Below are 24724 nucleotides of genomic sequence, written 5' to 3' on the forward strand. Positions count from 1 at the left end.
TGCGATGTGGTGCTGAGAAGAATGTATATTCTGTTGATTTGGGGTGGAGAGTTCTATAGATGTCTACTAGGTCCGCTTGGTGCAGAGATGAGTTCAATTCCTGGATATCCTTGTTAACTTTCTGTCTCGTTGATCTGTCTAATGTTGACAGTGGAGTGTTGAAGTCTCCCATTATTATTGTATGGGAGTCTAAGTCTCTTTGTAAGTCTCTAAGGACTTGCTTTATGAATCTGGGTGCTCCTGTGTTGGGTGCATATATATTTAGGAGAGTTAGCTCTTCCTGTTGAATTGATCCCTTTACCATTATGTAATGGCCTTCTTTGTCTCTTTTGATCTTTGATGGTTTAAAGTCTGTTTTATCAGAGACTAGGATTGCAACCCCTGCTTTTTTTTGTTCTCCATTTGCTTGGTAGATCTTCCTCCATCCCTTTATTTTGAGCCTATGTATGTCTCTGCATGTGAGATGGGTCTCCTGAATACAGCAGACTGATGGGTCTTGACTCTTTATCCAGTTTGCCAGTCTGTGTCTTTTAATTGGAGCATGTAGTCCATTTACATTTAAGGTTAATATTGTTATGTGTGAACTTGATCCTGCCATTATGATATTAACTGGCTATTTTGCTCGTTAGTTGATGCAGTTTCTTCCTAGCCTCGATGGTCTTTACGTTTTGGCATGTTTTTGCAATGGCTGGTACCGGTTGTTCCTTTCCATGTTTAGGGCTTCCTTCATGGTCTCTTGTAAGGCAGGCCTGGTGGTGACAAAATCTCTAAGCATTTGCTTATCTGTAAAGGATTTTATTTCTCCTTCACTTATGAAACTTAGTTTGGCTGGATATGAAATTCTGGGTTGAAAATTCTTTTCTTTAAGAACGTTGAATATTGGCCCCCACTCTCTTCTGGCTTGTAGAGTTTCTGCCGAGAAATCTGCTGTTAGTCTGATGGGTTTCCCTTTGTGGGTAACCCGACCTTTCTCTCTGGCTGCCCTTAAGATTTTTTCCTTCATTTCAACTTTGGTGAATCTGGCAATTATGTGTCTTGGAGTTGCTCTTCTGGAGGAGTATCTTTGTGGTGTTCTCTGTATTTCCTGAATTTGAATGTTGGCCTGCCCTACTAGGTGGGGAAGTTCTCCTGGATGATATCCTGAAGAATGTTTTCCAACTTGGTTCCATTTTCCCCCTCACTTTCAGGCACCCCAATCAGACGTAGATTTGGTCTTTTTACATAATCCCATACTTCTTGCAGGCTTTGTTCATTCTTTTTCTTCTTTTTTCTTTAGGTTTCTCTTCTCTCTTCATTTCATTCATTTGATCCTCAATCGCTGATACTCTTTCTTCCAGCTGATCGAGTCGGTTACTGAAGCTTGTGCATTTGTCACGTATTTCTCGTGTCATGGTTTTCATCTCTGTCATTTCGTTTATGACCTTCTCTGCATTAATTAGTCTAGCTGTCAATTCTTCCACTCTTTTTTCAAGATTTTTAGTTTCTTTGCACTGGGTACGTAATTCCTCCTTTAGCTCTGAGAAGTTTGATGGACTGAAGCCTTCTTCTCTCATCTTGTCAAAGTCATTCTCTGACCAGCTTTGATCCGTTGCTGGTGATGGGCTGCTCTGCTTTGCAGGGGGAGATGCGCTCTTATTTTTTGAATTTCCAGCTTTTCTGCCCTGCTTTTTCCCCATCTTTGTGGTTTTATCTGTCTCTGGTCTTTGATGATGGTGACGTACTGATGGGGTTTTGATATAGGTGTCCTTCCTGTTTGATAGTTTTCCTTCTGACAGTCAGGACCCTCAGCTATAGGTCTGTTGGAGACTGCTTGAGGTCCACTCCAGACCCTGTTTGCCTGGGTATCAGCAGCAGAGGTTGCGGTAGATAGAATATTGCTGAACAGCGAGTGTACCTGTCTGATTCTTACTTTGGAAGCTTCCTCTCAGGGGTGTACTCCACCGTGTGAGGTGTGGGGTGTCAGACTGCCCCTGGTGGGGGATGTCTCCCAGTTTGGCTACTCAGGGGTCAGGGACCCACTTGAGCAGGCAGTGTGTCCCTTCTCAGCTCTCAACCTCCGTGTTGGGAGATCCACTGCTCTCTTCAAAGCTGTCAGACAGAGTCGTTTGCATCTGCAGAGGTTCTGCTGCTTTTTTGTTGTTGTTTCTTTATCTGTGCCCTGTCCCCAGAGGTGGAGTCTACAGAGACAGGCAGGTTTCCTTGAGCTGCTGTGAGCTCCACACAGTTCGAGCTTCCCAGCGGCTTTGTTTACCTACTTAAGCCTCAGCAATGGTGGGTGTCCCTCCTCCAGCCTCACTGCTGCCGTTTTGGTTAGATCGCAGACTGCTGTGTTAGCAATGAGGGAGGCTCCGTGGGTGTGGGGCCCTCCCGGCCAGGTGTGGGATATATTCTCCTGGTGTGCCCGTTTGCTTAAAGCACAGTATTGGGGTGGGAGTTACCCGATTTTCCAGGTGTTGTGTGTCTCAGTTCCCCTGGCTAGGAAAAGGGATTCCCTTCCCCCTTGCGCTTCCCAGGTGAGGCGATGCCTCGCCCTGCTTCAGCTTTCGCTGGTCGGGCTGCAGCAGCTGACCAGCACCGATTGTCCGGCACCTCAGTTGAAAATGCAGAAATCACCGGTCTTCTGTGTCGCTCACGCTGGGAGTTGGAGACTGGAGCTCTTCCTATTCGGCCATCTTGCTCCGCCCCGAATCTCGGGTACGTTTCTTTGTAATGAAAATGAGGAAAGGACTCTATCATTATTAATATTGATAAACAGGTAAAATTGTAACTTTATATTTCTGATTCAGTTATTGTAAATATGATATAAAATGATAAATTTTAAAAATATTATGTTACTTTGGAATATGTATTTCATAAATACGTATTGTATAAATATGTATTATATAAATATTTATCTTAGAAAAAATATTATTTTCTTTAAAAGCTCCAAAAATATTCGAATGTATTATAAAAGATAAGAAAACAGATTTATTTTAAAATTGCACTTAGAAATTAACAGTTTTCCCTGTCAATATCTGTCTATTGTAGATAGCAATGCAAGACCAATATTTCAGGAACATATGTATTTTTATTCATTGCTTGTGAGAACAAACTTTGAAACAAATATTTACTTACTAATATAAAATTAACAAAGATTTTATGTAGGATATAATTAAAAAGTGCTATAATGTTAAAAGACATTGGCAAAGATTAAAATATGTTATCCAAGTGTTCAAAAATTTACAGAAGAGTTGTGTCAGGGGATAGAACTTTAGGAAATATACTTAAACACAAACCTTAATCCCACATTTCTCACAGAAATCAGACTAGTTGCTACAAATGTCTAACTGAATGCATCAATGTATCAGGATAAATCCTTCCAATAACCTCAAAAGGTAGGAGCCTGGCAGGACTTATTTTCTAGTCCCAACCCTGCTGTCTAAAACAGGATCTGGTCCAGACTAGATAAAGCAAAAAATAGTCAGGAACCAGCAGATGGCAACAAAAGAGATCTCTATTTGCCCCCATTGCTCATTAGCATAAGACACTCCCATCAGCACTATGGCCGTTTATAAATGCCATGCCAATTACCCAGAACTTAACACCCTTTTCCTAGAAAGGTCTAAATAACCCACCCCCTCAATTTGCATTGACCCACCCCTTAATTTGCATGAAACGGTAAGTGAGTTCATGTAAGTACACATACAGTTGCCAACCCATACATTGCCTACTCTGCGTACACTGCCTGTGAATTAGCTCTGTTCTGCAAGGATCAGTACCATCCAATGAAAGATTGCTAACACCACTGGCTCACTCTTGAATTCTTTCCTGGGTGCTGCCAAGAACTCTCCTGGGCTAAGCTCCAATTCTGGGGCTCACCTGCAACAAGATGCATTTGTTAAAAGAACAGGCAATTAGAATCACCCAACTTGAATTTGAATCCTGACTTTTTTCTTGCTATATTTGGAAACTTGGACAAATGATTAATCTCTTTAAGCCTAGACTTCCTCATTATAAAATAAGAAAAATCATGCCTAAACAATCTCACTGGCAATTTTCTCTTTGGAGAAGTCCTAGAACTGAAATGGCTGGAGAGTATGTCCAAGCATTTGTTACACAGATTAGCTTCTTCTGGAACATAACTGCATATTTTCATAGTCCTTCCAAAAATTCCAGCTTGGCTATATCATTGAGTGTCCCAAACTATGTCAATTAGTAGGATTTGAAACACACCACAAATTTTTCTTAAAATAGAGTGGAAACATGTATTTGAATTACTTAAAAATGCAGCAAGTAACTTTATCACGTTAATGTTCTGCTTATTACAAAAAATATTTTTGGGCGACTACATATATCTTTAAATTCAAAATAAACTTGCCTAAGGCCTTTGGTGATTTGCCAGGTTCATGTATCATGACCTTTAGCAAGAATTTTCTAGGATGTCAAAAAATGTAGGCCACATTTTTTATTTGTTTCAAATCAAGAAATATAAAAACTAAAAAGATGTATAAATTATATTAAGAAAGAATGTGAATAAAATGAAATATGCTTATGCTAAGGATTTGAATTAAGCAAGACTACTGAGCCCATAGTAATCTGGTTCCACATCTTGATGGTGTGTCCTAAGACCTTGCTAATCAGAATATTGGTTCATAAGCCTGCAGAATCCACATGACCTGGGAACTTGTGAAAAAAGTGGGATTTCACATTACAAAACAGACTTACTGCATTTAGCAACATCTCCACTTGATTCATAAATACAAAGGTTGGAGAAGCATTTCTACATAGGTTCATAACCTGAACATTACTAAACTCCTTAGTCTTCATTTTGTCATTTCATAGAGCCCATAGAGAGTCAATTGTGTTGACTTTGACTGACAATGCCATTTGATGATGCCAGAGTAACTATAAGCAGCTTGTCTTCATAAGTAGAAAGGTAGAGCTTATGTAGTTCTATTTTCAAGACAGTACTCAATTGAATAGGCTGAAAAACTCTTTTTCTTCCAAAAAGAAAAAAAAAAAAAGACTCAACAAATAATTTTCCTGAAAAGTCAGAGTATATTATTCTTAGTCCTCGATTTATCATCCATCTGTTCCTTCCTGAACCAGTGTGATCTTTGGATGTATATTTTTAAATATTATATTTTCTCTGACACATTTCAACATTTTTTTTCTTTTTTTTTTTTGAGACGGAGTCTCGCTCTGTCACCCAGGCTGGAATGCAGTGGCCGGATCTCAGCTCACTGCAAACTCTGCCTCCCAGGTTCATGCCATTCTCCTGCCTCAGCCTCCCGAGTAGCTGGGACTATAGGGGCCCGCCACCTCGTCCGGCTAGTTTTTTGTATTTTTTAGTAGAGACGGGGTTTCACTGTGTTAGCCAGGATGGTCTCGATCTCCTGACCTCGTGATCCACCCGTCTCGGCCTCCCAAAGTGCTGGGATTACAAGCTTGAGCCACCGCGCCCGGCAACATTTTTTTTCTTTATCATCTGTCACACAGATGCACAGAGTAGGATCAAGGAGCTACCATGGATAAAGAGAATGATCATCCAAAAATGTTTCATTTTCTTTTGAAATTAATAACCATTAGTGGTTTCACTCCTAGGCCAAGTAATCATAATCACTATCACTGCAAATGTTTGTGTTGAATGTAAAATGATATTTCCAAGGTACTCTTCAGCTGGCTTTATCTTAATACACCGCAAAATCTTCAACATTTGATGGTCTTCTTTGTGTCTTACAAAAAAATTGCTCTTTTGTGTTAAAATTAATTACTTTGGGTTAAATACTATCAAGTGTTGCTAACAAAAACAGTATGATATAATCTAGAACACTTTCCAAACAATTAAAAAATATTAGGCATTGTGCTAATCATTTTACTTTTCATAACACTGTAAATTAGTCATGGTTATTATCTTCACTTTATAGATGAGAAAACAAAAGTTCAGATAGCTTAGGTTACTTTCTCAAGGCTTGAATCTTCCTCGGTCTCTCTAACTCTAAAATCCTTGCTGATAATTGCTGTAGTATGCCTTGCCTAAACTAGAGAATTTATACCTTAAAAGGAAAAAAAATGTATCTTTTTTTATTTCTCTAAGGAATTAAACATAGACAATATGAAATAAATTTTTGTGAATATTCAATAAGCTTTGCCTAAAAAATATTGGTTTGGAATTTTTATAAATAAAACTCCACTGATAGAAATATTTGATAAATGTATCTTATACATAAATTTTAAAGTCCCTGTATAAATTTGTTTATCATTTGTCCAAATCTGTATTTTTCTTCTTGGTTCAAGTTTTCAAACATTAGCTTATCCTTTTGGAAGGAGTGAACTAACCTTTTTATTTAGTTAATTTTCTGTAACACCATAAAGAGAACCAAGATAACAAGATGTGCAATTTTGGTTAATATAATGTCATTACCAGAATAGATCTTGACTTACCTAAAATTATACAAGTTCCATATACTTAATGTGTCATGGTAGAATTGTACTCAATATTTCGTTCTAACAGCAGAGCTAGAAGAAAATTTGTTATCTGATTTTCATCATACTTTCAACTATGGTCTGTAAAGGAAGCATTGATAAGCAATTTCTCTCATGAATTTAATAGGTTCAGAACAATCCTTTTAAATGTCATCTCTTTAATTGATTTGTTTAATGTTTTATTATAGATAAAGATATATAGATTTATAGTATATAAAGTCAGTTTTGCACAACAAAAAACATACAAATGAAGATTTAATCCATAGCTAACTGAGATAAAATAATCCAAATATTCATAAAAAATCACTTCTATTATGCTCATAGAAAATTATATTTATGATTGCTTGCTTTTGCTAGTATCATAGAATACAGACTTTGTTTTTCAGTATAATACTCTACTACTCCCCTCAGAAAATAACTGGTTTAATATTCAGAAAATGATTTTAGATATTAGTATTAAGTACAGTTGAATATTCAGAATCACCATATTTCTAGATCATAATAGAAAAGGTTTTATTAAGATAATACTTCTTGCTGCTATGTAAAAGTAATCTAACTTTTGCTAAACCGAGAAATGCCAATAATTTTAAGATACCTTGCAAAAAAATTGACATCAAAGACATTGATATTGTGCATTTTAAGTACAACTGCAATGAGAAATTCTTATTTTAGAATTAGATAGATACATTTTGAGATGGAATATTTATTATGGAAAATTAGAATAGATGCATTATTTTACAGCTAAATAAACCAAGGCTGAGTACAATTTAGTAAGATATAAAATTGCGTTTTTTAAAAATCATCTGTGCTCCTGTGAACCTACACTAAACATACTTCTTTTTTAACTTTTAGGTTCGAGAGTACACGTATGAACTTGTTATACAGGTAAATTATGTGTTGTGGGGGTGTGGTATATAAATTGTTTTGTCACTTAGATAATAAACATGGTACCCAATAGGTAGTTTTGCGATCCTCACCTTTCTCCCGCCTTCCACCCTCAAGTAGGCCCTGGTGTGTATTGTTTCCTTATTTGTATCCATGTGTACTAAATGTTTAGCTCCCACTTATAAGTTGGAATATGCAGTATTTGTTTTTCTGTTCCTGCATTAGTTTGCTTGGGTTACTGGCCTCCAACTCTATCCATGTTGCTGCAAAGAACATGAGCTCATTCTTTGTTATGGCTGCATATTACACCATGGTGTATATGAATCAAATTTTCTTTATCCAGCTTACCACTGATGGGCATCTAGGTTGATTCCTTGTCTTTTCTATTGTGAATAGAGCTACAATGAACATTCATGTGTATGTGTGTTTACGGTAGAATGATTTCTATTCCCTTGCGTATTTACTCAAATAATGGAATTGCTGGGTCAAATAGTCATTCTAAGTTCTTTGAAAAATCACCACACTGCTTTCCAAGACAGCTGAACTAATTCCAATTCCACCAGCAGTGTATAAGTGTTCCCTTTTCTCTGTTATCCCACCATCATCTGTTACTTTTTGATTTTTTTAGTAAGAGTCATTCTGACTGGTGTGAGACATTACTTCACTGTGGTTTGAATTTGAATTTCTCTAAAGATGAGTGATGTTGAGGATTTTTTCACATGTTTGTTGGACATGTGTATGCCTTCTTTTGAAAAGTGTCTGTTCATGTTCTTTCCCACATTTTAATGGGGTTGTTTATTGTTTGTAAATTTATTTAAGTTTCTTATACATTTTACATATTAGATCGTTGTTGGTTATCTGTTTATTCTGTTGATAGTTTCTTTTGTTGTGCAGAAGCTCTTTAATTAGGTCCCATTTGTTAATTTTTACTTTTGTTGCAGTTGCTCTGGCCATCTTCATCATAAAATGTTTGCCAGGGCCTATGTCCAGAATGGTATTTCCTAGGTTTTATTTAAGGGTATTTACAGTCTTAGGCTTACTCTTAAGTGTTTAATCCATCTTGAGTTGATTTTTGTATATGATAAAAGGATCGAGTTCAGTTTCAATCTTTTGCATTTGGCTAACCATTTAACTCAGTACCATTTATTGAATAGGGAGTTCCTTGCCCATTGCTTGTTGATATGGTTTGGCTCTGTGTCCCCATCCAAATTTCATGTTGAATTGTAATTCCCCGTGTTGGAGGAGGGGCTTGGTGGGAGGTGATTGAATCATGGAGGTGGACTTCCACCTTGATGTCTTCATGATAGAGTTCTTATGAAATCCAGTGGTTGAAAGTGTGTAGCAATTCCCCTTTCTCTCTGTCTCTTCCTCCTGCTCTAGCCATGTGAAGATGTGCCTCATTCTGCTTTGCTTTCCACCGTGATTGTAAGTTTCTTCAGGCTTCCCCAGTCATGCTTCCTGTACAGCCTACAGAATCATGAGCCAATTAAGCCTCTTTTTTTATGAGTTATCCAGTCTCAGGTATGTCTTTATAGCAGTGTGAGAATGGACTTGTTATTGTCAATTTTGTCAACTATAAAAGGGTGATAGCTGTGCAGCTTTATTTCTGGGCAGTATATTCTATTCTGTTGCTGTATGTGTCTGTTTTTGTACAAGTACCATGCTGTTTTGGTTACAGTCGCCTTGTATTATAGTTTGAAGTTGTGTAATGTATGCCTCCAGCTTTGTTCTTTTTGCTTAGAATTAATTTGACTACTCAGGGTTTTTTTTTTAGTTCCACATGAATTAAAAAAAGAATTTTTTTTCTAATTCTGTGAAAAATGTCATTGATAGTTTTGCTTTGGGCAGTATGGCTATTTAATAATATTGATTGTTCCTATTCATGAGCATGGAATGTTTTTCCATTTGCTTATGTCATTTCTGATTTCTTTCAGCAATGTTATGTAATTTTCAATGTAGAAATCTTTCACCTCCTTGGTTAGCTGTACTCCTAGGTTTGTGTGTGTGTGTGTGCGTGTGTGTGTGTGTGTGTGAGTGTGCCTGTTGTATATGACATTGTGTGCTTGAATTGGCTCTCAGATTGGACGTTGTTAGTGTGTAGATATGCTACTGATTTTTGTACCTTGATTTTGTATCCTGAAACTTTGCTGAAGTTGTTTATCAGATCTAGGACCTTTGGGACAGCGACTACAGGGGTATTTTAGGTATAAAATCATAATCATATCATCTTTAAACAGAGATAGTTTGACTTCATCTCTTCCAATTTGAATGTTTTTTTCCTCATTTTTCTTGTCTGATTGCTCTGGCTGGGACTTCCAGTACTATGTTTACTGGAAGTGGTGAGATTGGGTATCCCTGTCTTGCCCTGATTCTTCCAGTGTTTGCCTATTCTGCATGATGTTTGCTGTATTTTTTTCACAGGTGGATGACTTTTATTATCTTGAGTTTGTTCCTTCAATTCCTAATTTGTTGAGGGGTTTTTAACATGAAGGATTTTGAATTTTAATGAAAGTGTTTTCTGCATCTTTTGAGATGATCATGAGGTTTTCAATTTTAGCTCTATGTGTGTGATGAATCACATTTATTAATTTGTGTATGTTTAAGCAACCTTGCATCCCAGGTATGAAGCCTACCTGATCAGGGGGGATTAGCTTTTCAAAATGCTACTGGATTCCATTCACTAGTATTTTGTTGAGGATTTTCCTATGTGTCTCTGCTACGTTTTTGTATCAGAATGATACGGCCTCATAGAGTAAGTCAGGGAAAAGTCCCTCCTCCTAAATTTCTTTTGGAATAGTTTTAGGAGAAATATTGCCAGCTCTTCTTTATAGATCTGGTAGAGTTTGGCTGTGAATCTGTCTGGTTCAGGAATTTTTCCGGTCGTTAGGCTTTTTATATTATTAATTCAATTTCAGAACTTGTTATTAGTCTCTGTAGGGACTCAATATCTTCCTGGTTCAATTTTTGGGGATTTAGTGTTTCTAGGTATATATCCTTTTTGGGGGCCAGGGGATTCTAGTTTCTGCCCATACAGGTATTTATAATTGTCTCTGAGAATATTTTATATCTCAGTGGTTTTGGTAGCAATATCTCCTTTCTCATTTTGATTGGCTTTTTTTTTTTATCTCTCTTTTTTCCTTTGGTAGTCTAGATAACAATCTATCAAGCTTATGTATTCTTTCACACAATCAACTTCTGATTTTTGTTGATATTTTGTGTGATTCTCATCTTAATTCCATAGTTTTAAGCTATCTTCTTAGTATTGATTTTTGTTTTTATTGTGTGTCTCTTGAATGTCAATTATCTTTAAGGTCCAAAACTTGTGGTCCATGTTTTGTTGGTATGATTTTTTTTTTAATTTGTTGAGAATTTTTTTATGATTGATTGTGTGGTGAATATAGAGTATGTGCCATGTGCAAATGAGAAGAATGTATATTCTGTTGTTTTGGTGTGGTGAGTTATGTAGATGCTTGTTATTTCCATTTCATCAAGTGTTGAGTTCAGGCCCCAGATATCTTTCATAGCTTTCTGCCTCCATGATCTAATACTGTCTGTGGGGTGTTGAAGTCTACCACTCTAATTGTGTGGTTATCTATGTCTCTTGTAGGTTTCTAAGAACTTGTTTTATAAATCTCTATGCTCCTCTGTTTGGTACATATATATTTAGGATAGTTAATTCTTCTTGTTGATTGAACCCATTACCATTAGATATTGTATATTGTCTTTTTGGATATTGTTAGTTTAAGTCTTTTGTCTGAATTTAGAATAGCAATCCCTGCTTATTTATTTATTTATTTATTTTGCTTTCTGTTTGCTTGGTAGATTTTTCTCTATTCTTTTACTTTGAGCCTATGAATCTCCTGAAGACAGCACAGAATTGGGTCTTGCTTCTTTACTCAACTCACCACTCTATGCCTTTTAATTGCGAGTATGTAGGCCTTTACATTCAAGCTTAATACTGATATGTGCAGATTTGATCTTGCCATTGTGTTGTTATCTGGTAATTATGCAGACTCGATGTACCTTTGATTTATAGTGTCAATGATTTACGTATTTAACTGTGTTTTGTGGTGACCAGTAATGGTCTATTTTTTCCATATTTAGCACCCCTTAAGGACCTCTTGTGAGACACTTCTGGTGATAATGAACTCCCATGGCATTTGCTTACCTAAATAGGATCTTATTTTTTCTTTGCTTATGAAGCTTAGTTTGGCTGAATATAAAATTCTTGGTTGAAATTTCTTTTATATACGAATGTTGAATATAGCCCCCCACCATCTCTTGTGGCTTGTATGGTTTCTTATAAAAGGTCCACTGTTAGCTTGATAAGGTTCCCTTTGTGGGTGACCTGACTCTTATCTCTAGCTGTCTTTAAAAATGTTTTTTCCTGTTGGCCTCGGATAATCTGATGACTATGTGTCTTGGGGATGATCATCTTGTATTATCTAACCAGAGTTCTCTGCATTTCCTGAATTTGAATATTAACATCTCTAGTGAGGCTGGGGAAATTTTTATCAACAATATCCTTAAATACATTTTCCAAGTTGGGTGCTTTCTCTTCCTCTCTTTCAGGAATGTCAATGAGTCATAATTTAGTTGCTTCACAAAACATAGCTTTGGGATATTGTTTCAACTCTTTTTTATTATTTTCTTTACTTTTTCTCAGTAAGTTTATCTGATGTCCCATTCTTTGATCTCTAAGATTCTTTCCTCAATTTGATCTATGCTGCTGTTAATACTTGCAATTGTATTATACAATTCTTGTAGTATGTTTTTTAGCTCTATGTGATCAGTTTGGCTATTTCTTAAAATGACTATTTCATCTTTCAGTTATTGTATCATTTTATTGGATTTATAAGATTCCTGAATTGAATTTCAACTTTCTCTTGACTCTTAATGATCTTCACTGCTATCCAGATTCTGAATTCCACGTTTATAATTTTAGTCATTTAAGCCTGGTTAAGAACCATTGCTGGGGCTAGGTGCGGTGGCTTATGGCTGTAATCCCAGCACTTTGAGAGGCCAAGGTGTGTGGATCACTTGAAGTCAGGAATTCGAGACCAACATGGTGAAACCCCATCTCTACCAAAAAAAAAAAAAAAAAAAAAAAAAAAAGATGTGTGTGATGGTGCATGCCTTTAATCCCAGCCATCTGAAAGTCTAAGGTGGGAGAATTGCTTCAACCTGGGTGGCGGAAGGTGCAGTAAGCCAAGATCACACCACTGCACTTCAGCCTGGGTGACAGAAAGACTCCATCAAAAAAGGAAAGAAAGAAAGAGAGAGAGAGAATAAAAGAAAGAAAAGAAAAGAGAGGAAAGAAAAGAACTATTTTTGGAAAACTAGTGCAATCATTTGGCCAGAAGAAGACACTCTGGCTTTTAAAATTGCCAGAGGTCTTGTATTAGTTCTTATCTGTATGGGTTGATGCTACTTTCATCTTTGAAGCTGCTGCCCTTTGAATGGTGTCTTTTCTTTTATATTATTTGTTGGCCATGAGGGCTATGTTATGGTATAAAATTGATTCAGTTGACTTGCTTCATTTCTGGAAGATTTTAAAGAGCCTAGAACTCCTGAGCTGCACACTCTATCCCTGTGGAGCTGGTTCCAGGCCCCCAATTTTGTTCTATGGCCCCTTAAGGTTAGGAACCTGCTGTGCCAGAGGGGCCCAGGTGTTCCCCATCCACTAGCAACAACACTCCGATGGGGGGCTTTGTCAGGTTAGTGGCAGCAGAAACCATACTCACTGGCATGTACCACCAGCAGCAGTGGTGACTCAGCAAGGTATGCATGTGTTATCTGGGTAGAGTACCAAAGGGGATGGAGTGGTGACATCTGTGTGCATGCTTGCAGTGGCAGTGGGAACACAGCAAGGTGTCTACATGTTGGTGAGAGTGGGGCTCCAGTGGGGGTAAGGCACCAGCATCCGTGCACACATCCTTACACTGGCAGTGGTGGTGCAGTGGGTTGTGTGCACAAGTACACACCAGTTGGGGAGGGTAGGTGAAGTCCACCCATGTGCACTTGCTGGTAATGTGGTGGAGAAGGGCCATGGGAAAATGCACACCAGCAAAGTGAGAGGTGGAGGCTGTCCCCAGGAAACACCCTGGTTAGGCATCCGAGGCTACATTGCAGGTGGGTGCAGCCAGACTGGGCTCACAATCCAGTGTGGGCCCACACTGGATTTGGTGTGGGAATGGCTGCAGTGGAGCCTGGCCAGTGACACCTGTTCCTGAAAGCTTGCCATGCTTCTTTAAGTGGTTTTGGTCTTTGACAACTGTCAGACCTGGACAGACATGGAGTAGTCTTGCCTGTGGGATAGGGCCAATCCAGTCTGAAGGCCTCACTGTCTGCTGGTCTTTCTTGTGGGGAATACAATTTAGCCACAAATAAGAATGAAAGTCCATCATTCATGTTCACAACACGAACAGAATTGGAGAATGTTACACTAAGTGAAGCAAGCTAAACACAGAAAGACAAGTATTACATGTTCTCACTTATATATGAAACCTAAAACAACTGAACTCATAGGAGCAGAGAGTAGAACTGTGGTTACCGGAGGCTAGGGGCTGGAAGCAATGGGAAGATGATAAACAAAAAGCACAAAGCCTTAGTTAGATTGGAAGAATAAGTTTGTTTCTATTTTTAAACAAAATCTATTACATAGCATGATAGATATAGATAATAATTGAGTATCATACATTCCAAAATCACTGAGATTAAGTTTCAAAACATTTCATCACAATAATGTTAAATATTTGAGGTGATGGATATGTTAATTAGCCTTATTTGATTATTCCATATTGTATTCAAAAACCATAATATGACTTTGTACCCCATAAATATATGAATCTATAATTTGTCAATATGTAATTTAAAATTTGAACTCATAGTCAATAGCACTATAATTCATGCCTAAACAAATCTTACTGAAAAGTTTTTTGTTTTTGTTTTTCCATAAGGCATCTCACAGTCTTCTTGTGCTTAGGGATGCTAGACAGTACTTCAGCTCTTTGCTTGGAGGTCATTTTAAACAATGACATCACTAACGAAAAGCACAAAAATGCAAAATCATGGTACTAAATACACTAAAAAAGGACACATTTCAGTATGAGAGCTGGAACAAGAAACAGAAAATCACCTTGTGTGATATTAGCTGGGAACATGCATGTCAGGTGATTCAAAATTTTTGACACTTTGTGCATGTCCTAAAATGACCACAAAAGCATCATGAGTATAATATAGGGACCCCACAGAAATTTTAGTAAGCATGAGAATTTGTAATTATAGAATCTGTGAAAAATGTGGATCCACTGTATTGGTTTTACTTATTCTCCCTGGGGGGAAAAAATGTGTTTCCTTGGAAACTGAAATATTTGGTTCATTCAATTGCTCTCTTTTCTGTCCCAACTGGATTTTTATGTGTATGTGTGCTTTGTGGTGATTTAGCCTAGGGAGAAAACGTTTAAATGAGATTGTAATGAGAAGTCTGTTTCTTACTTTTATCTAGGGTGAGAAGGGTACCTCATGAGAAAGCACAACATAATTTCTCTAAATCACCACCAAACATCTATCTCCCATAGAGCCTTGGAACTCAAGAAGTTTTCCTATGTAGTCATCGGAATGTCAGTATTACATAGGTATTACCACATCAATAATGATATAAAGTCAAGAAAAGAATATTTTTGGCAATTATGTAAACTTGAAATAAAAATGACATTAAATCTGTCTTTGGACAATTGGCTTACATGTTTGATACCTCTGATTCTAATTATTTAAAAAGCTTCATATATTCAAGTGATATCCTTAGGGTTTAATGAGATAATGCACTTTAAATCATTTCTAATGCCTGCCACAGAGTAGGCAGTAATTAATGTTACACATTTTCCTCTACAATACTTAAGTATGATATGTATCAAAAGGCATAATACAGAAAAAACTCTTTTACCACACAATAAAGTACACATTGCTGAAGGTTAAAATCTTTAAAAAGATGATTTAAATCTCTTGAGTAAAATTTAAAAGAAAGAAAAATCTTACTGTTTATCACTTGTTTTTCCAAATGCAGTGATTTGATGAATGAACTCTATGGTCACGAGGAAAGTACAGAATATCTGCTTAATACCATCTGAAATACATCAAGAAATATACCAGCTTTTTACCACAAAATGAAATCAAGATAAAGGGTTATTGCTTGAAAGAAATGTAAAAGTTTTAGCAAACTTCAACTCAACTTGGCGCAATACTCTGTAAAAGCATTATAAAGAGAAACTTGTCGAAGGACTCAGTTGGCAGGTGTGGCAAAACAACTTTCTGAAAGTGAGAAAGTATGTCCTCAGGCAAACCATCTTGACATGGAAAATTTCAAAAGCATCAAACACAACACAAACATTTTTCACTTTCTTGAGTCACTTTATTCGAACTACCTGAGCTCGTCAAGGAGTGCTTTTTGGAATTAACAAGGGTCACCATGCCTAAAGCCATGTAATAGCATGCCAGAAAGACAAACACAAAATCAACAATAGCAACAACAAGAAAGGAAAAAACCCAAGGGAAAACGCAGCATTTTTTCCTTTTATCTATTAATAACTAAACAACTATGAGATACAGAAAGATATTTTTTCCATTGGAGGTCTTATGGAAAGTCCTTCTGTGAACATGAGATTTTTCCTGATAATAATCAGTATTTGAAATGAGCATTTTCCAAGAACTCATTGTAATGTATGATAATATAGAAAAATATTAACAAAGAATAATTAAAAATTGATTGATTAAATGAAAAGAGTTTTCTTGCCTAATCTTTCAAAAGGAAGTGGAACTGGCATTTACAATACTTCTAGTCTAAAATAATTTACTCATTTGGAAGAGGCATCAGGAAAGTTTAAGAGATTTTGAAATACAAAGTATAATACCTTAACAACAATGAAAGAAACAATGCAACAGTTTTAGTGAGAAATAACCATTTTATGGGTTGTATACAAATATATTTAATTACATGAAATGCAAAAAAAAAAAAAAAAAACATTTGTTGTTGTAGTTTTGGAAAAAAGAGTTATTAAATTAGAAGCAAGAGGGTTATTTTAACTGATCCTTTATCACTGCAAACATCCATCTTCCCTGAAAAAAATGAGAATTGAAAGTAAATGGTTTGATTAGTTAAGTCAATGCAAACACCGTCTTCACTATTTTGTATGGTTCAGATCAGAGAAATGATGGGGAAATAAGGGGAATTTGGGGACAGCCATAACAATTCCATATATGACAAATGGGAAAAAAATGTGATAGAAGTAAAACAAGGCCAGCATAACAGAGTCTGCAGATGCTCTTTTATTCTCTTTAAATCCAAGATAGTAAATTTCAGGAATAATCAAATATGAATTAATTTGAATATTTATATTGTAGGAGACATTAAACAATCAAGACAGCAATGACTCTATTTTAATCTCAAATTGGGGTGTTTCCTCTTAACCTGCTTTAGCTGTTCAATGCAACATGGAAAGATTACTTCCAACTCCAGTTCAGCTTTTTAAAGTGTAGCTGAAAAATGAAGTTTCATAAAAATTTTCTTGGTTCTTTCTTTTCAAGTTTTACCTTTTCAGGAATCTGTGTTGGACATCACTGCATTTATGTCAGGTAGCTTGCGGCTAGAGCAAAATAGAAACTGCTGATGGAATTGCTGACCTGAGTTAAATTTGTGTTCACTGAGCCTCAGAGAGTCACATTGGCACACATACTAGGTTTTCATATCAGTCTGTTTTTGATATGCTTTACCGAGCCTTTTTGTTTATTTGCTATCCTCTCTCTGACTTACTCTGAACTATGTTTCACTCAGATGATAGAAAGTATTTTGGAGCTAAGCAGCGATTTCGGTAAAATTGAAATGGTTTCTGTCCTTGGTGCACTTTTCAAAGCTGGGCTAATAACTCACATTGCAAAGTTCCTCCATTTGGTGCCACTTTAGTCCCTTGGATCTAGTCAAGAAAGTCAGGCTAAGTGCTTGTATTAAAATAAATGCTCTGTCGTTTCCCCAATTCCCTTCTGAACCATAGCTATTTGAAGGGACTTCTCAATAGGAGAAATGCACAAAAATCAGAGTCCACGCAGAGACATCTTCTTTTTGATTCTGTAAAGAGGCAGGTCCCACATTAGAAAATGTGACTGACCCAAGGCTGCCTCCTCTACTTAACCCTAAGGGTGTCTTTGCTACCAAAACTATCGTATGTAGGAATTGAAATAAACTTACTAGACTCGTGAGAAATGGCTTTAATGTTTCCTTTTAAGGTACCGTAAAATGACAAACAATGTGGGATTTTCTGAGGAAGAAAGTAAATGAAATTTTTTAAATCACTAGATTTGAGTCCTACCTTTTTAAAATCAAAATATTTCATATTTGAAAATTCTTGAGGCATTTATTATTAAAGCTGATGCAAATTTTAAAACTGGTAAGCATATAAATGTGGTTATTTAAGGACCTGGAGGAATAGTCAATATTTTTATTTTTTATTTTTTTTTTATTTTTTATTTTTTATTTTTTTTTTTTTTAATTTTTCTTTTTTTTTTTTTTTTATTATACTTTAAGTTCTAGGGTACATGTGCATGACGTTTATATCATGTATAACTCCCCAATGCAATCCCTCCCTCCTCCCCCCTCCCCATGATAGGCCCCAGTGTGTGATGTTCCCCTTCCCGAGTCCAAGTGATCTCATTGTTCAGTTCCCACCTATGAGTGAGAACATGCGGTGTTTGGTTTTCTCTTCTTGTGATAGTTTGCTAAGAATGATGGTTTCCAGCTGCATCCATGTCCCTACAAAGGACGCAAACTCATCCTTTTTGATGGCTGCATAGTATTCCATGGTGTATATGTGCCACATTTTCTTAATCCAGTCTGTCACAGATGGACATTTGGGTTGATTCCAAGTCTTTGCTATTGTGAATAGTGCCGCAATAAACAACGTGTGCATGTGTCTTTGTAGTAGAGTAATTTATAATCCTTTGGGTATATACCCAGTAGTGGGATGGCTGGGTCATATGGTACATCTAGTTCTAGATCCTTGAGGAATCGCCATACTGTTTTCCATAATGGTTGAACTAGTTTACAATCCCACCAACAGTGTAAAAGTGTTCCTATTTCTCCACATCCTCTCCAACACCTGTTGTTTCCTGACTTCTTAATGATTGCCATTCTAACTGGCGTGAGATGGTATCTCATTGTGGTTTTGATTTGCATTTCTCTGATGGCCAGTGATGATGAGCATTTTTTCATGTGTCTGTTGGCTGTATGGATGTCTTCTTTTGAGAAATGTCTGTTCATATCCTTTCCCCACTTTTTGATGGGGTTGTTTGCTTTTTTCTTGTATATTTGTTTGAGTTCTTTGTAGATTCTGGATATTAGCCCTTTGTCAGATGAGTAGGTTGCAAAAATTTTTTCCCATTCTGTAGGTTGCCTGTTCACTCTGATGGTAGTTTCTTTGGCTGTGCAAAAGCTCTTTAGTTTAATTAGATCCCATGTGTCAATTTTTGCTTTTGCTGCCGTTGCTTTTGGTGTTTTAGACATGAAGTCCTTGCCCATGCCTATGTCCTGAATGGTACTACCTAGATTTTCTTCTAGGGTTTTTATGGTATTAGGTCTAACATTTAAGTCTCTAATCCATCTTGAATTAATTTTCGTATAAGGGGTAAGGAAAGGATCCAGTTTCAGCTTTCTACTTATGGCTAGCCAATTTTCCCAGCACCATTTATTAAATAGGGAATCCTTTCCCCATTTCTTGTTTCTCTCAGGTTTGTCAAAGATCAGATGGCTGTAGATGTGTGGTATTATTTCTGAGGACTCTGTTCTGTTCCATTGGTCTATATCTCTGTTGTGGTACCAGTACCATGCTGTTTTGGTTACTGTAGCCTTGTAGTATAGTTTGAAGTCAGGTAGCGTGACGCCTCCAGCTTTGTCCTTTTGACTTAGGATTGTCTTGGCAATGCGGGCTCTTTTTTGGTTCCATATGAACTTTAAAGCCGTTTTTTCCAATTCTGTGAAGAAAGTCATTGGTAGCTTGATGGGGATGGCATTGAATCTATAAATCACCTTGGGCAGTATGGCCATTTTCACGATATTGATTCTTCCTATCCATGAGCATGGTATGTTCTTCCATTTGTTTGTGTCCTCTTTGATTACACTGAGCAGTGGTTTGTAGTTCTCCTTGAAGAGGTCCTTTACATCCCTTGTAAGCTGGATTCCTAGGTATTTGATTCTCTTTGAAGCAATTGTGAATGGAAGTTGATTCCTGATTTGGCTCTCTGCTTGTCTGTTACTGGTGTATAAGAATGCTTGTGATTTTTGCACATTAATTTTGTATCCTGAGACTTTGCTGAAGTTGCTTATCAGCTTAAGCAGATTTTGGGCTGAGACAATGGGGTTTTCTAAATATACAATCATGTCATCTGCAAACAGGGACAATTTGACTTCTTCTTTTCCTAACTGGATACCCTTGATTTCTTTCTCTTGCCTGATTGCCCTAGCCAGAACTTCCAACACTATGTTGAATAGGAGTGGTGAGAGAGGGCATCCCTGTCTTGTGCCAGTTTTCAAAGGGAATTTTTCCAGTTTTTGCCCATTCAGTATGATATTAGCTGTGGGTTTGTCATAAATAGCTCTTATTATTTTGAGGTACGTTCCATCAATACCAAATTTATTGAGCGTTTTTAGCATAAGGGCTGTTGAATTTTGTCAAAAGCCTTTTCTGCATCTATTGAGATAATCATGTGGTTCTTGTCTTTGGTTCTGTTTATATGCTGGATTACGTTTATTGATTTGCGAATGTTGAACCAGCCTTGCATCCCAGGGATGAAGCCCACTTGATCATGGTGGATAAGCTTTTTGATGTGCTGCTGAATCCGGTTTGCCAGTATTTTATTGAGGATTTTTGCATCGATGTTCATCAGGGATATTGGTCTAAAATTCTCTCTTTTTGTTGTGTCTCTGCCAGGCTTTGGTATCAGGATGATGTGGCCTCATAAAAAGAGTTAGGGAGGATTCCCTCTTTTTCTATTGATTGAAATAGTTTCAGAAGGAATGGTACCAGCTCCACCTTGTACCTCTGGTAGAATTCAGCTGTGAATCCATCTGGTCCTGGACTTTTTTTGGTGGGTAGGCTATTAATTGTTGCCTCAATTTCAGAGCCTGCTATTGGTCTATTCAGGGATTCAACTTCTTCCTGGTTTAGTCTTGGGAGAGTGTAAGTGTCCAGGAAATATCCATTTCTTCTAGATTTTCTAGTTGATTTGCGTAGAGGTGTTTATAGTATTCTCTGATGGTAGTTTGTATTTCTGTGGGGTCGGTGGTGATATCCCCTTTATCATTTTTTATTGCGTCTATTTGATTCCTCTCTCTTTTCTTCTTTATTAGTCTAGCTAGCGGTCTGTCAATTTTGTTGATCTTTTCAAAAAACCAACTCCTGGATTCATTGATTTTTTGGAGGGTTTTTTGTGTCTCTATCTCCTTCAGTTCTGCTCTGATCTTAGTTATTTCTTGCCTTCTGCTAGCTTTTGAATGTGTTTGCTCTTGCCTCTCTAGTTCTTTTAATTGTGATGTTAGAGTGTCCATTTTAGATCTCTCCTGCTTTCTCTTGTGGGCATTTAGTGCTATAAATTTCCCTCTACACACTGCTTTAAATGTGTCCCAGAGATTCTGGTATGTTGTATCTTTGTTCTCATTGGTTTCAAAGAACATCTTTATTTCTGCTTTCATTTCGTTATGTACCCAGTAGTCATTCAGGAGCAGGTTGTTCAGCTTCCATGTAGTTGAGCGGTTTGGATTGAGTTTCTTAGTCCTGAGTTCTAGTTTGATTGCACTGTGGTCTGAGAGACAGTTTGTTATAATTTCTGTTCTTGTACATTTGCTGAGGAGTGCTTTACTTCCAATTATGTGGTCAATTTTGGAATAAGTGCGATGTGATGCTGAGAAGAATGTATATTCTGTTGATTTGGGGTGGAGAGTTCTATAGATGTCTATTAGGTCCGCTTGGTGCAGAGATGAGTTCAATTCCTGGGTATCCTTGTTCACTTTCTGTCTCGTTGATCTGTCTAATGTTGACAGTGGAGTGTTGAAGTCTCCCATTATTATTGTATGGGAGTCTAAGTCTCTTTGTAGGTCTCTAAGGACTTGCTTTATGAATCTGGGTGCTCCTGTATTGGGTGCATATATATTTAGGAGAGTTAGCTCTTCCTGTTGAATTGATCCCTTTACCATGATGTAATGGCCTTCTTTGTCTCTTTTGATCTTTGATGGTTTAAAGTCTGTTTTATCAGAGACTAGGATTGCAACCCCTGCTTTTTTTTGTTCTCCATTTGCTTGGTAGATCTTCCTCCATCCCTTTATTTTGAGCCTATGTATGTCTCTGCATGTGAGATGGGTCTCCTGAATACAGCAGACTGATGGGTCTTGACTCTTGATCCAGTTTGCCAGTCTGTGTCTTTTAATTGGAGCATTTAGTCCATTGACATTTAAGGTTAATATTGTTATGTGTGAACTTGATCCTGTCATTATGATATTAACTGGTTATTTTCCTCGTTAGTTGATGCAGTTTCTTCCTAGCCTCGATGGTCTTTACATTTTGGCATGTTTTTGCAAAGGCTGGTACCGCTTGTTCCTTTCCATGTTTAGGGCTTCCTTCAGGGTCTCTTGTAAGGCAGGCCTGGTGGTGACAAAATCTCTAAGCATTTGCTTATCTGTAAAGGATTTTATTTCTCCTTCACTGATGAAGCTTAGTTTGGCTGGATATGAAATTCTGGGTTGAAAATTCTTTTCTTTAAGAACGTTGAATATTGGCCCCCACTCTCTTCTGGCTTGTAGAGTTTCTGCCGAGAGGTCTGCTGTTATTCTGATGGGCTTCCCTTTGTGGTTAACCCTACCTTTCTCTCTGGCTGCCCTTAAGATTTTTTCCTTCATTTCAACTTTGGTGAATCTGGCAATTATGTGTCTTGGAGTTGCTCTTCTGGAGGAGTATCTTTGTGGCGTTCTCTGTATTTCCTGAATTTGAATGTTGGCCTGCCCTACTAGGTTGGGGAAGTTCTCCTGGATGATATCCTGAAGAGTGTTTTCCAACTTGGTTCCATTTTCCCCCTCACTTTCAGGCACCCCAATCAGACGTAGATTTGGTCTTTTTACATAATCCCATACTTCTTGCAGGCTTTGTTCATTTCTTTTTCTTCTTTTTTCTTTTGGTTCTCTTCTCGCTTCATTTCATTCATTTGATCCTCAATCGCTGATACTCTTTCTTCCAGTTGATCGAGTCGGTTACTGAAGCTTGTGCATTTGTCACGTATTTCTCGTGTCATGGTTTTCATCTCTGTCATTTCGTTTATGATCTTCTCTGCATTAATTAATCTAGCTGTCAATTCTTCCACTTTTTTTTCAAGATTTTTAGTTTCTTTGCGCTGGGTACGTAATTCCTCCTTAGCTCTGAGAGGTTTGATGGAGTGAAGCCTTCTTCTCTCATCTCGTCAAAGTCATTCTCTGACCAGCTTTGATCCGTTGCTGGCGATGGGCTGCGCTCCTTTGCAGGGGGAAATGCGCTCTTATTTTTTGAATTTCCAGCTTTTTTGCCCTGCTTCTTCCCCATCTTTGTGGTTTTATCTGTCTCTGGACTTTGATGATGGTGACGTACGGATGGGGTTTTGGTATAGGTGTCCTTCCTGTTTGATAGTTTTCCGTCTGACAGTCAGAAGGACTGTCTGTTGGTCTGTTGGAGATTGCTTGAGGTCCACTCCAGACCCTGTTTGCCTGGGTATCAGCAGCAGAGGTTGCCGAAGATAGAATATTGCTGAACAGCGAGTGTACCTGTCTGATTCTTTCTTAGGAAGTTTCCTCTCAGGGGTGACGCCACCCTGTGAGGTGTGGGGTGTCAGACTGCCCCTAGTGGGGGATGTCCCCCAGCTAGGCTACTCAGGGGTCAGGGACCCACCTGAGCAGGCAGTCTGTCCGTTTTCGGATCTCAACCTCCGCGTTAGGAGATCCGCGGCACTCCCCAAAGCTGTCAGACAGAGTCATTCGCGTCTGCACCGCCCCTGCTCTTTCCCCTAATGGGCTGCAGCTGTGCGCTGTCCGCAGAGGTAGAGTCTACAGAGACAGGCAGGCTTCCTTGAGCTGCTGTGAGCTCCACCCAGTTCGAGCTTCCCAGCGGCTTTGTTTACCTACTTAAGCCTCAGCAATGGCGGGCGCCCCTCCCCCAGCCTCGCTGCTGCCTTGCGGATAGATCGCCGCAGACGGCTGTGTTAGCAGTGAGGGAGGCTCCGTGGGCGTGGGACCCTCCCGGCCAGGTGTGGGATATATTCTCCTGGTGTGCCTGTTTCCTTAAAGCGCAGTATTGGGGTGGGAGTTACCCGATTTTCCAGGTGTTGTGTGTCTCAGTTCCCCTGGCTAGGAAAAAGGGATCCCTTTCCCCCTTGCGCTTCCAGGTGAGGCGATGCCTCGCCCTGCTTCAGCTCACGCTGGTCAGGCTGCAGCAGCTGACCAGCACCGATTGTCCGGCACTCCCTAGCGAGATGACCCCAGTACCTCAGTTGAAAACGCAGAAATCACCGGTCTTCTGTGTCGCTCGCGCTGGGAGTTGGAGACTGGAGCTGCTCCTATTCGGCCATCTTGCTCCGCCCCTAGTCAATATTTTTAAATTATATGTTGTCTGTATGTATTATAATTTAAAGATTATAGGATGCCAATATCAAAATGTATAATAAACAATGTTCACCTGTTACTGAAAAAAACCTTGGACTAATACTTTAAAAAACAGTTTAGGCCGGGCGCGGTGGCTCAAGCCTGTAATCGCAGCACTTTGGAAGGCCGAGACAGGCGGATCACGAGGTCAGGAGATCGAGACCATCCTGGCGAACCCTGTGAAACCCCGTCTCTACTAAAAAATAAAAAAAATTAGCCGGGCGAGGTGGCGGGCGCCTGTAGTCCCAGCTACTAGGGAGGCTGAGGCAGGAGAATGGCGTAAACCCAGGAGGCGGAGCTTGCAGTGAGCTGAGATCCGGCCACTGCACTCCAGCCTGGGCGACAGAGCGAGACTCCGTATCAAAAAAAAAAAAAAAAGTTCTAGGGTACATGTGCATAACGTGCAGGTTTGTTACATATGTGTACTTGTGCCATGTTGGTGTGCTGCACCCATCAACTCGTCAGCACCCATCAATTCATCATTTATATCAGGTATAACTCCCAGTGCATTCCCTCCCCCCTCCCCTGTCCCCATGATAGACCCCTGTGTGTGATGTTCCCCTTCCCGAGTCCAAGTGATCTCATTGTTCAGTTCCCACCTATGAGTGAGAACATGCGGTGTTTGGTTTTCTGTTCTTGTGATAGTTTGCTAAGAATGATGGTTTCCAGCTGCAT

This window comes from Trachypithecus francoisi, unplaced genomic scaffold, assembly GCF_009764315.1.
Source record: "Trachypithecus francoisi isolate TF-2019V2 unplaced genomic scaffold, Tfra_2.0 Lachesis_group18, whole genome shotgun sequence".
NCBI lineage: Eukaryota > Metazoa > Chordata > Mammalia > Primates > Cercopithecidae > Trachypithecus > Trachypithecus francoisi.